Source organism: Mirounga leonina, unplaced genomic scaffold (assembly GCF_011800145.1).
Source record: "Mirounga leonina isolate KUSES-001 unplaced genomic scaffold, KU_Mleo_1.0 Mir_129, whole genome shotgun sequence".
In the NCBI taxonomy this organism is placed as follows: domain Eukaryota; kingdom Metazoa; phylum Chordata; class Mammalia; order Carnivora; family Phocidae; genus Mirounga; species Mirounga leonina.
Genome location: NW_023270323.1, coordinates 44,391,226 through 44,403,900, shown reverse-complemented (window position 1 = coordinate 44,403,900; position 12,675 = coordinate 44,391,226). Strand labels below are relative to the sequence as shown.

General features: G+C 36.2%; 1 pseudogene; it reads right to left on the bottom strand.

Moving 5' to 3' along the window:
- Positions 1-498: 498 nt before the first annotated feature.
- LOC118010561 lies at positions 499-1,977 on the bottom strand (annotated as a pseudogene).
- Between the last annotated feature and the right edge of the window lie 10,698 nt (positions 1,978-12,675).

Sequence of the window (12,675 nt, the reverse complement as noted above, 5' to 3'; positions counted from 1 at the left end):
TTTTTTTTTTTACATGTGACCAGCTGTTTTTTTTAATTTATTTTTTTATTCTTATGTTAATCCCCATACATTACATCATTAGTTTTAGATGAAGTGTTCCATGATTCATTGTTTGTGCATAACACCCAGTGCTCCATGCAGAATGTGCCCTCATCAATACCCACCACCAGGCTAACCCATCCTCCCACCCCCCTCCCCTCTAGAACCCTGTTTATTTTTCAGAGTCCATCGTCTCTCGTGGTTCATCTACCCCTCCGATTTCCCCCGCTTCATTCTTCCCCTCCCGCTACCTTCTTCTTCTTTTTTTTTTTCTTAACATATATTGCATTATTTGTTTCAGAGGTACAGATCTGAGATTCAACAGTCTTGCACAATTCACAGTGCTTACCAGAGCACATACCCTCCCCAGTGTCTATCACCCAGTCACCCCATCCCTCCCACCCCACCCCCCACTCCAGCAACCCTCAGTTTGTTTCCTGCAATTAACCAGTCTTTTACTATTAAACTTAAATGGCCAATTGACACAAACAGTTCTGAGACCGTTCTTCCACCACTGATTAAGACTGGGGTGGCTGGTACTGGGGATAATATTCATTTAGCCTTCTGAGCTTTCTGGGCAGACTTGGTGACCTTGCCACCTCCAGCTGCCTTCTTGCCCATTGCTTTGATGACACCCACAGCAACTGTCTGTCTCATATCAGGAGCAGCAAAATAGCCCAGAGGAGGATAGTCAGAGAAGCTCTCAACACACATAGGCTTGCCAGGAACCATATCAACAATGGCAGCATCACCAGATTTCAAGAACTTGGGACCATCTTCCAGCTTTTTTCCAGAACGACGATCTATCTTCTCCTTCAGCTCAGCAAACTTGCAAGCAATGTGAGCTGTGTGACAATCCAGCACAAGTGCATATCCAGCACTGATTTGGCCTGGATGGTTCAGGATAATCACCTGAGCCGTGAAGCCAGCTGCTTCCATTGGTGGGTCATTTTTGCTGTCACCAGCCACATTGCCATGATGAGCATCTTTGACAGATACATTCTTGACATTGAAGCCCACATTGTCCCCAGGAAGAGCCTCACTCAAAGCTTCATGGTGCATTTCAACAGACTTTACTTCACTTGTAACATTGACTGGAGCAAAGGTGACCACCATGCCATGTTTAAGAACACCAGTCTCCACTCGGCCCACAGGGACAGTACCAATACCACCAATTTTGTAGATGTCCTGGAGAGGCAGATGCAAGGGCTTGTCAGTTGGACGAGCTGGTGGCAGAATGCAATCCAGAGCTTCAAGCAGTGTGGTTCCACTGGCATTGCCATCTTTATGGGTGACTTTCCACCCGTTGAGCCAAGGCATGTTAGCACTTGGCTCCAGCATGTTGTCACCATTCCAACTAGAAATTGGCACAAAGCTACTGTGTTGGTGTTGTAGCCAATTTTCTTAATGTAGGTGCTGACTTCCGTAATGATTTCCTCATATCTCTTCTGGCTGTAGGGTGGCTCAGTGGAATCCATTTTGTTAACACCAACAATTAGTTGTTTTACACCCAGTGTGTAAGCCAGAAGGGCATGCTTATAGGTCTTCCCATTCTTGGAGATACCTGGTTCAAATTCACCAACACCAGCAGCAACAATCAGGACAGCACAGTCAGCCTGAGATGTGCCTGCAATCATGTTTTTGATAAAGTCTCTGTGTCCTGGGCATCAGTGATGGTCACGTAATACTTGCTGGTCTCAAATTTCTACAGGGAGTTATCAGTGGTGATACCATGTTCACATTCAGCTTTCAGTTTATCTAAGACCCAGCGTACTTGAAGGAGCCCTTTCCCATCTCAGCAGCCTCCTTCTCAAATTTTTTGATAGTTCTTTTGTCCATCCCACCGCATTTGTAGATCAGATGACCAGTAGTGGTAGACTTGCCTGAATCTACATGTCCAATGATGACGATGTTGATGTGAGTCTTTTCCTTTCCCATTTTGGTTTAGGTTGAGTGGTGGTTTTTGTGACACCTGTGTTCTGGTGGGGACCCTGTTGCAAAAAAGCTCATGTCTTATTTTCAAGTCTTCAATCCATTTTGAGTTAATTTTTGTGGATGGTGCAAGATAGTGGTCCAGTTTCACTCTTTTGCATGTGGCAGTCTAGTTTTCCCAGCACCATATATTGAAGAGACTGTCCTTTCTCCATCATATATTCTTGGCCCCTTTTGTCATAAATAATTGACCGTATATGTGTAGGCTTATTTTTAGGCTGTCTATTCTGTTCTATTGATCTATGTGTCTGTTTTTGTGCTGATACCATACTGTTTTGATTACTATTGAATTTGATTACTATTTGAAATCAGGAAGTATGATGCCTCCAGCTGTGTTCCTCTTCCTCAAGATTGCACTGGCTATTCAGGGTCCTTCATGGTTCCAAACAAATTTTAGAATTGTTTGTTGTATTTCTATGAAAAATGCCATTGGGATTTTTGATAGGGATTGCATTGAATCTGTAGATTGCCTTGGGTAGTATGAACATTTTAACAGTATTCTTCCAGTCCATAAGCATGGGTTATCATTCGATTTATTTGTGTCATCTTGATTTTTTTTGATCAGTGTCATAGTTTTCAGTGTATCAAATTTTTTACTTCTTTGGTTAAATTTATTCCTAGATATTTTATTCTTTTGATGCAACTATAAGTGAGATTTTTTTTAAGTTTATCTTCTTGATAATTTGTCGTTAGTGTTTAAAAATGCAACAGATTTCTGTATATTGCTTTTGTATTCTGCAGCTTTACTGAATTCATGTATTCTAACAGTTTCTTTGGTGGAGTCTTTATTATTATTTTTATATATACTATCTCATCATCTGCAAATAGAGACAGATCTAATTTTTCCTTTCCCATTTGGATATTTGTTTCTTTTTCTTGCCTAATTGCTCTGGCTGGGATTTGCAGTACTATGTTGAATAAAAATGGTGAGTATGGGTGTCCTTGTCTTGTTCCTGAATTTGAGAAAAAGCTTTCAGCTTTGTGATATTGAGTATGATGTTAGCTGTGAACTTGTCTTTATTATGTTGAAATATATTCCCTCTATGCACACTTTGTTGAGAGTTTTTTTTATCATGAACAGATGTTGAATTTTGTCTGGTACTTTTTTTTTATTTCTTAAGATGATCATGCAATTTTTATTTTTCATTTCGTTAATGTGGTATATCATGTTGGTTTGATTTATGCATGTTAAACCATCCTTGCATGCCAGGAAAAAATCCCACTTGATCATGGTGTATGATCCTCTTAATGTATCATTGAATTAGATATGTGAATATTTTGTTGAAGATTTTTGCATCTATGTTCATCAAGGATATTGGCCCATAATTTTCTTTTCTTGTAGTGTCCTTGCCTGGTTTTGTTATCAAGGTAATGCTAGCCTTATAAAATAAGTTTGGAAGTGTTTCCTTCTTTTCTATTTGCTTGGAAGAGTTTAAGAAGGAAGTGTAGTGTTAATTTGTCTTTGAATGTTTGGTAGAATTTACCAGTGGAGCCTTTTGGTTCTGGGCTTTTGTTTGTTGGGAAGTTTTTCATTAAGATCCAATCTCCTTACTGGTAATTGATCTGTTAGATTTTCTATTCCTTCATGTTTGGTCTTAAAGGGTTTTATATTTCTAGAAATTTATTTCTCCTAGATTGCTCAATTTGTTGGCATATAATTGTTCATAGTAGTCTCTTATAATCCTTCATGTTTCTGTGGTATCAGTTGTAAGTCTCCTCTTTCAGATTTTGAATTTTCTCTTTTTCTTTTTGGTAAGTCTAACTAAAAGTTTGTTAATTTTGTATATCTTTTCGAAGTATGAGCTCTTGGTTTCATTATCTTTTCTATTATCTTTTTAGTCCCTATTTCATTCATTTCTGTTCTGATCTTTATTTCCTTCTACTAACTTTGGGCGTTGGTCTTCTTTTTGTATTTTCTTGAGGTGTAAGTTAGGTTGTTTGAGATTTTTCTTGTTTCCCGAGAGTAGGCATTTGTCACTATGAACTTCCCTCTTAGAACTGCTTTTGTTGCATTCCATAAATTTTAGTATACTGTATTTTCATTTGTGTCAGGTACCTTTTCTCTTTTGATTTCTTTATTGACTGATTGGTTGTTCAGTTATATGATGTTTAATCTCCACATATTCTTGAATTTTCCACTTTTCTTTTTGTTATTGATTTCTAGTTTCATATCATTATTGTTGGAAAGATGTTGATATGATTTAAATCTTCTTAAATTTGTTAACAGTTGTTTTGTAGCCTAACATATGATCTATCCTGGAGAGTATTCCATGTGCACATGAAAAGAATGTGTATTCATTGCTTTTGGATAGAATGTTCTGTATGCATCTTTTAAGTCAATGTGGCCTAATATGTCATTTAAGGCCAATGTTTCCTTAATGATTTTCTGTCTCTATGATCTATCCATTGATGTAAGGGGGTATTATAGTCCCCTACTTTTATTGTTTTGCTATCTATTTCTTCGTTTAGTTTTGTTAATATTTGCTTTACATATTTAGGTGACCCAAAGATTTTATTATTAAGCCTTGAAATCAGTGAATGACCAATATCTGGTAACTGTTTAAATCATTAGTTTGGATGGTATTAAGATGATGGAAAGGAAGATAAATTTTGAGCTTTATGAATTAATGTACTTCTTGAGAGCTGATTTGAATTCTTGTACTAATTGATGGGTGCTAATAGGTTAAGAAAAGTATACATCTCTTGGGAAGCTTCTATATACGTTTATTTGGTTCATATAAATTTAGGAATGCAGTAGTTATTCAGTTATCAAGTTGAAATAATTGCTATCACATGTTTGAGTCCCTGTTATTAAAGCTCTTCTGCTTTTTCCTCTTTGCTTATGAAAATGGCCCCACCCTAGACACTAAGATCAATCTTGACCTGTCAAGGGGATCTAAAGAACAATTACACTAAGATCAATCTTGACCTGTCAAGGGGATCTAAAGAACAATTAAGTTACATTGATTCACCATTAGGGTAAGCTTACTTTTGATTTTGACTTGATCTAGTTTTTCTTTTTCTTTTTTTAATTGTATTTATTTATTTGGGAGAGAGAGAGCATGCACACATGAGCAGGGAGAGGGGCAAAGGGAGAAGGAGAGAAGAATCCCAAGCAGACTCCTGCTGAGCAAGAACCTGAGGCAGGTCTCAATTCCACGACCCTGAGCCAAAACCAAGAGTGAAACACTCAACCATCTGAGCCACCCAGGAGGCACCACTTTATCCTGTTTTTCAATTATAGTGGTGAAAATGCTTCATTGATGTGTGTGTGTGTGTGTGTGTGTGTGTGTATCAGGATATTTCTGATACAAGTGACAGAAAACCAAATCCAAATGGATATAAGCAAAGAAGTTTATTGGCTCTTCCAAGTAAAAACTTTAGGGGTAGAATTGGCTTCAAGTATGGTCTCACTGATATCGAACATAATCAAGATCCAGTTTTTCTTCGTCTCATGCTCACCTCTCATCAGTACCTTGGTTTTACTCTTGGGCTAGATGTGGTGGCAAGACACAGCTTCAGTTATAATCTTTGAGGTTCAAGTTCAGTGGTGGAGAGTATTGCCAGAATCCTCAAAGCCTCAGAAGTATTTCCATTTTACCATATTGGCTCTGATTTTATGACCTGTTAATCCTACCACATTTTTTTTTGGCAAGGCATGCTATCTAATGCATTAGGTTGGAAAAATTAGGTCCCACTCTTGAATGCGGGGTTGGAATAAATTCTCACTGAAACCATAATACTTGTAACACTATAATGTTTACCTCACTCCTAGCCTTTAGGGAATTGCTCCTTCACCCAGTGTAGCGATATGATTGGTAGAGCTACCAATCACGGTACTGCACAGTAGTAATACCTCCAACACGCCACCCTCAGGGTTGGATATGTGACATGGATTGTTAATCATCACTTCCCATCTAATATTATTGGTCCAACGAATGACCAATGCCAAGTAAATCAGTGTCTGTCTCTGGGATAGATACATATAATGAAAGGAGAAATTTGTCTTAGATAAGCTACAAATGCTCAGGGACAAGCTGAGGGTTTGAGAAACATCTGCTGGCTTTAGGCACTGAGATTACCAGAACATCCCTGGTTTCTGCAGCCTTTCCATTGATTTTGTTCTTGTTTTTTTTTTTTTTCCTAGTATCCCTCAAAAGCTTTTGTTGCTTTTGTTTGCTTAAATGAATTCTAATTATGTTTCTATCAATAAAAAGACTCTTTGTTCTTGAGACTTGACTTTCTTCCTACTTTTGGTAAATAAACCTTTGTCTTCCCTATGACTGAGTACCTGCTTTGAAAAATTGCCTAGTAAATAGACCTTTTTAAAATTTCTACTATGACATATTTTCAGACTTACAAAAAATTTCTATAATAATACAAAGGATTTTTTTAATACACAGATCACCCAAATTTTAACATTTTACCATATTTGCTTCAATTTTCTCTTTCTCTCCAAGTACATTACTTATGTATAAATTGAGACTAAGTTGCATACATGATGCCCTTGACCCCTAAATCTTCAGTGTGTTCTTAATAAATCATGTGCATCATCTTGCATAATTGAGGTAAATAATAAAAACCATGAAATTATCATAGACAAATAATAGTATTTCAGATTTTGCCAGTTGTCTCAATTATGATCTTTATAACAAAAGAAAATCCTAGATCATACATTGTTTCCATCAGTCATCCAGTCATATCTCCTTAGTCTCCTTTAATCTTGTATAATTTTTTTTAGTGATGCTTTTTTTCCTGACATTTTTGAAGATATAGGCCAGTTATTTTGTACTATGCATATGATGCTGATTTGTCTCAATGCTAGTGTGAACCTTGATCACTTGGTTAAAGTGGCATCTGCTAATTTCTTCATAAAGTTTGCCTTTTTTTCTTGTAATTAATATATATGTTTTGGGGAGGTACTTTAACTAAAATCTTTTGCTTCTTCATACTTCCAACCCCTCATTTTTTGCCTTTCCAGATATTTATAAATTATATATTTTCTTTATTCTCACCAATTTTCTCTATGAATGATCATCTGATTTCTCCCACTTTGCAGTCCCTATCATCACTCACCCATCATACAAAAAATGTTCTGTTTCCATTGCCCATTCTTTAACTAGAGTCTTGCTATGCAGTTAGAGTGTGCTAAGTACTCTTTACCTGGTCTTTGTTATCATCTTAGGCACCTTGTCATCTTAGACACCTTATTAGGCACCTTGTTACTCATCTGCTAGATCTTCCCTTTAGCAATGTATTGAAACTAGCCAGTATTAATGCTTATTTGTTATCTGTGGCTTTATCCTCTAAATAATTGACTCCACTTAACTAACTGTATGACTGTCTATCTGTAGCAAGCTCCTCCCCCAATGTGTGTGTGTGTGTGTGTTTTGTTTTTACTTTTAGACCTTCCCAGTCTCCGAGCTATCCTAATCTAGCTACCCCTTAATATTTTTTTCAGATAATAGACAAATTCCAGGCTTGCTGCTCAAAGCTGGTAAATTAATAAACATGCAAAATATTATGGGACAACTCTATTGTCTGGCAATAATGATGATACTATTTCCAATAGGCAAACTTTGTGTTGTACCATTTTTAAATTTGGATTTTACCATAAAATTGTGAAATCTAATTTATATGGCTATATAAATTATATGCACAGAGGAATGAGTGTTCAAGCCTGAAAGCTTTATAAAGAAAATTGTCCAACTGAAGCAACATGGACAATCAAAGCTTGTTTTGATTTCAGTTTCTGTATTAAATTCAGGACAAGATCAGAAACACTAGGATGGTGGAGGAGGAGTAGGAAACACCCTCCCTTCTGCTAACCCAAGAAGAAAAGTAGAACATAGAAATCAGAAAAGACTTTCTGTCACTATCACAGCAAGGAAATAATAATAATAAAAAAAAAAAAACAGTTCAATTGGGATTATTTCTATAAGAATTTAGTAATGATTCTCAAGCTGAGTGAAGTACTTGATGTTTATTATATTTATTTTTTATTTCCTTGTGACAAATAGCAATACAACTTTGAGCAACAAGCATGACCCTCTGGAGGGACACAGAAAAAGGAAAGTTAAAGAAAAGGGCTCCTATTCCAAAGAGTGATACTGATGTTAGGAGGATAGAACAGATTATGTCCCTAAGTGCCTAAGGAAAGGCAAAAAAGGCATTGTATAGAGACATTCTCACCTCTCATCCTGTATTTACCCATAAATGGCCCACAAGGGCTTCCTGATACCACTATGATTCTTCTAAACCCAAAGGATTATGGTTTCTTTATTCATATTTGTACTTCAGCCACACATTATCATAGATTCCTGATTCTGGGTACTAGTCTTTAGAAAGTTTTATAGGCATTTTTCATATTAGTTTCCCAGCATTAGTGAAAAAGATAAATCATATGTTTTTATTTTATAGGGTTATTGTTACTGTACAAGTGAAGGGTTCTGAACGCTTTATGAAAAGACATGCAAGACCTTAAAGAAACTTGACACATTTATTATTACAAATTGCTGAAAGAACTACTTTAAACAGGTTATAAACCAAGTCGCACAAGATTTGTTTATTCTAAACTGTGGAATTGAACTACATATTGAAGGAAATGATCAGGGTAACTGGAGGATATTAGGGTGGTTCCGTAAATTATTAGAGTTTGGGGGCTGATTTTTTTGCCCTTATCTTTCTACAAGGGCATAGAAGAAAAACAAGCCAAATACCCAAATGAATGGCTGATACTCATAACTAGTCTCTTACCACTTGAAATAGAGTTTGCACCCAAACTTACTAGAGAGCAACCTTATTCAGTTTTATATTTTTTAATTAAATGCAAATTCCAGCCTTAACTGTTAAGAAAATTGCCATATTATCAATATTAATAACATCCAGCCTGGAGAAAAATGTGAAGAGTCTTCATGATTGACTCTCCTTTGGCTGTCCAGAGTTCAGACAGAAGACCCTCAGGGTGACATTAGTTCTCTCTATACTCCCTTCCAGGGTTTGATCTCAGCGTCCCCATTTGAGAGACCTCAGTCACAGGTTTGTAAACCTATTGTTGCATTTTAATCCTTCTCAAATTCTAATTAAGTTATGGTCTTAATGCAAAGTAATTATATTTACTGACAGACCTATGATTAATGCAAGCCACAAAGCAATTAGCTGAAGAGAGACAAAAATGTGGTTAATATCATTGACTTACTGGTCCTAAGCAGAATTAACATTATCTTTGAAATGTGGGCCCTTCTACACAGATCAATGACATGGTTGTCATGGAAACTGTCTGTCTTGTCATTACTGCAGTCTCCAGGCATCTGTTCCAGGTTCAAACACTCATTGACATGTGCATTCATTTGGTCAGATAGGATGTTGTATCTCAGGCACCTTTATTATCCATGAATATGCTGACTCGCTTTAAATAATGAAACACCACTTGAAAATTAGTAACCACAGATGTGTCAGAGTTAGAGGTTTGGTCGACAATTGCTGACAAAGATCACTGAGATAATATTGTGGCTAGTGTTACATGGATTTATAGCCAACTATAAATTATTTGCAATAATGGTAGACAGCCCTGGGATTTAAGAAATACTGGTTGTTCTTTTTACCTAAGTGGAAGAATTCTTGGAATTGTAAGAATTTTTACAAATATGCTTGAATATAGCCCTAAAAAGAGTTTGATGTTGGAAAAGTTCACCCCACTTCAAACAAATAATGAAATTATACAAGATTTAATCACAGAGAACTAGTAAAGCTATTCAATTCCTCCTATTAATCATTGGCTTAAATCTCCTAACTCTTTTGGCCACTGCTAGGAATATTTGTCATTAACTTTCACAGTGACATTTTGAGCAAAATAACTTTTAATTTTGCAGGACTGTTTTTAACATTTTAGGGACTTTAGCATCCCTGTCCTCCAAACATTAAATGCCAGTAGTAGTTCTCTGCCCCAGTCCCAGTAGTAACCAAGCATGAATCCATACATTTTCAAATGTCCCTGTGTGTGGAGCATGGGGTGGAGAGGGAGAGTTAGTACTACTTGTGGCTGGGAACTACTGTAAAATTCTTAGCAAAGATGTCTTTTCTAGATCTGCCATTTTCTCAGCAAATGATTCTTATCTTGTTCTATTTAAATTGCTCAGATGTGACTCTCATATTAATTGCAAACTATAAGGTTGCAATTGATTTAAGCTGTCAAGAAAACTACAGGAACATCAGGAGAAGAACAAAATGCAAAATTAAAAAGATTTGGTACCCTGAAAAGAAACTGATAAAAAAAATCACTAGGATAACAAATATTAAGTAAAATAGTATAAAAGAGAATAGTTAAGGATTTATATTTCTCTCTGCCAAAAGTTGCAAATAATATAGGAGTGGATTATTCATTAGAAAGAAATAAGATAAATAGATTGCAGGACTGAAAGTTTGTGTTATATAGAAGGAATTCGCAGCAATTATAGAAAAGATAAGCCCGTGGGGCCAGGAGGAAATATCTTGTGGTTTCATACCAAAGAAACTTGGGCAAGTAGGTCTTTGAAGATATCTGGTGAAGAGATGCCTCATATTTTTCCTGTAACTTGAAAATTGATGTAAGGAAAGAAACTACACTCTTTGAGTCTAGTGAATAACAGAAAGGTGTTTTTCTTTCATCTACAAAAGACTGGCATATTTCATTGATTTATATTTTTCTGCTATTGAGTTGTACAATAAGGAATTGCTGCAGGATGCCTGGGTGGCTCAGTTGGTTAAGCAGCTGCCTTCGGCTCAGGTCATGATCCCAGGGTCCTGGGATCGAGTCCTGCTTCTCCCCCTGCTTGTGCTCTCTGTCTCTCTCTCTCTCTCTCTGACAAATAAATAAATAAAAACAAACTAAAAAAAAAAAAAAGAATTGCTGCTAATGTAATATAATTACTATAAAATATTGTTGCCACAATCATAGTCTTGATACACAATAAATAATAATTGATTAAAATAAATCCAGGGGAGGCTAGAAATAATAATAATAATAATAATAACAACAACAACAACAGCAACAACACCTAACCGTAACATCACTTTTACTGTGTGGGAGAGGAAATTAATGTTGAAAGATATTTAAAATAGTTCCTCTGCTACTTATCTGCAGAAACTGGCTCAAAATATCAGGAGATCTACTTGGAATTGAAATATAGAATTGGGAGTTCTCAGATTTCTGTGTAACTAAAGTGGAACTATTTCCTAGGTTGCGCTTAAAAATGATGGTGGAGTTAGGCAGCTTTGGAATTCAAATGCCAGGGCTTGGTAGATGTCAGTTTCGGAAAATATATCAATTTAGCCACTGTATATAAGTTAATAATGGCAAGAGAGAAGAGAATGGAGTGTGCATGGAATAATTGGGATTCAATAAGGAGTCAATAAATTAAAGGTAGTTTTTTTGTTTTGTTTTTTAAAGATTTTATTTTTATTTGAGAGAGAGAGCGAGCAAGAGCAGGGCAGGGCATAAGCAGCGGGGGAGAGGGAAGGGAGGAGGGGCAGAGGGAGAAAGGGGCTCACTGCTGAGCAGGGAGCCTGACCCAGAACTTGATCCCAGGACCCAGGGATCATGACCTTATTGAAGGCAGATGCTTAACTGACTGAGCCACCCAGGTGCCCTAAATATAGATGTTTATTTGTTATTGTGAGACAAGTACTAAAGCAGTCAGAGGAGACAGTTTTGAAAGAGCAACGGGGAGATTGCATCAAAACCAAGGAAGCACGTAAATCAAACTTTATGGGACAAGAAAAATTCTAGAGGAAATAGTTTTTGGGGTGTTAATTAAATGTCATAGTAAAGTGAGGCATGGTAGGACTAGCTGACTTCAGGTTTCCTTAAAAAGGAAAGGGTTTCATTTTTTTTCTCTAATGAAAAGAAAAAAAAATTAGGTCTTCTGAATTAAATTGGCAACATGGATTATTTATGTAGCTATGGAAATTCTAATCTTGTATGCAGATAATAATGATCCAGGATCATAATTATGTGTTAGAAACAGTGGCAACTTCTGATAAATGGCAGCATACTTCTACTGGAATTGGAAGTTGATTTTAAAGTCTTTAACTTTTCTTACTTCAAAATTCTGGAAAACATTAAGAAAACATGAGATACCAAAGAGGAGGGTATAGTGTAGTATGTGAATTACATTGTATTATGTTCCAATTACTTATGAGTCCTTTAAGAAGACTTTGATTCCCGTTCTATTGAGCTGGTTTTGGTGAAAAAAATTTGAGTGGATGTGTGCTATTTATGAACAGAAGTTTAAGACACATCATATGTTTCTATGCTCCCTCTTTTTACTCTGTCACCAGCCCAGCATGTCTCAGATAGGGACTACTCTCTAATCCATAGTCCCTGAAAGACAAAAACATGGAGGACATCTGCATTCAATTAGTAATGAACTGACATCAAAGAACATCCACTTGTTCTTGTAACTGTGTTTTGAGATTGTCTATAACTGTATGAATACTTAAAACATATAGATTCTATTTCCCAAATATATTTGACCATACAAATCTTTTTTTTTTTTTTTAATCTCGGAGAATCTAGTAGAACAAGTTTCATTGAAAACATAGGGAAATAGTAGTTTAAAGTTATTAACTGTGTTTTCTCTTAAAGTATATTTTTTATGAAAAAAA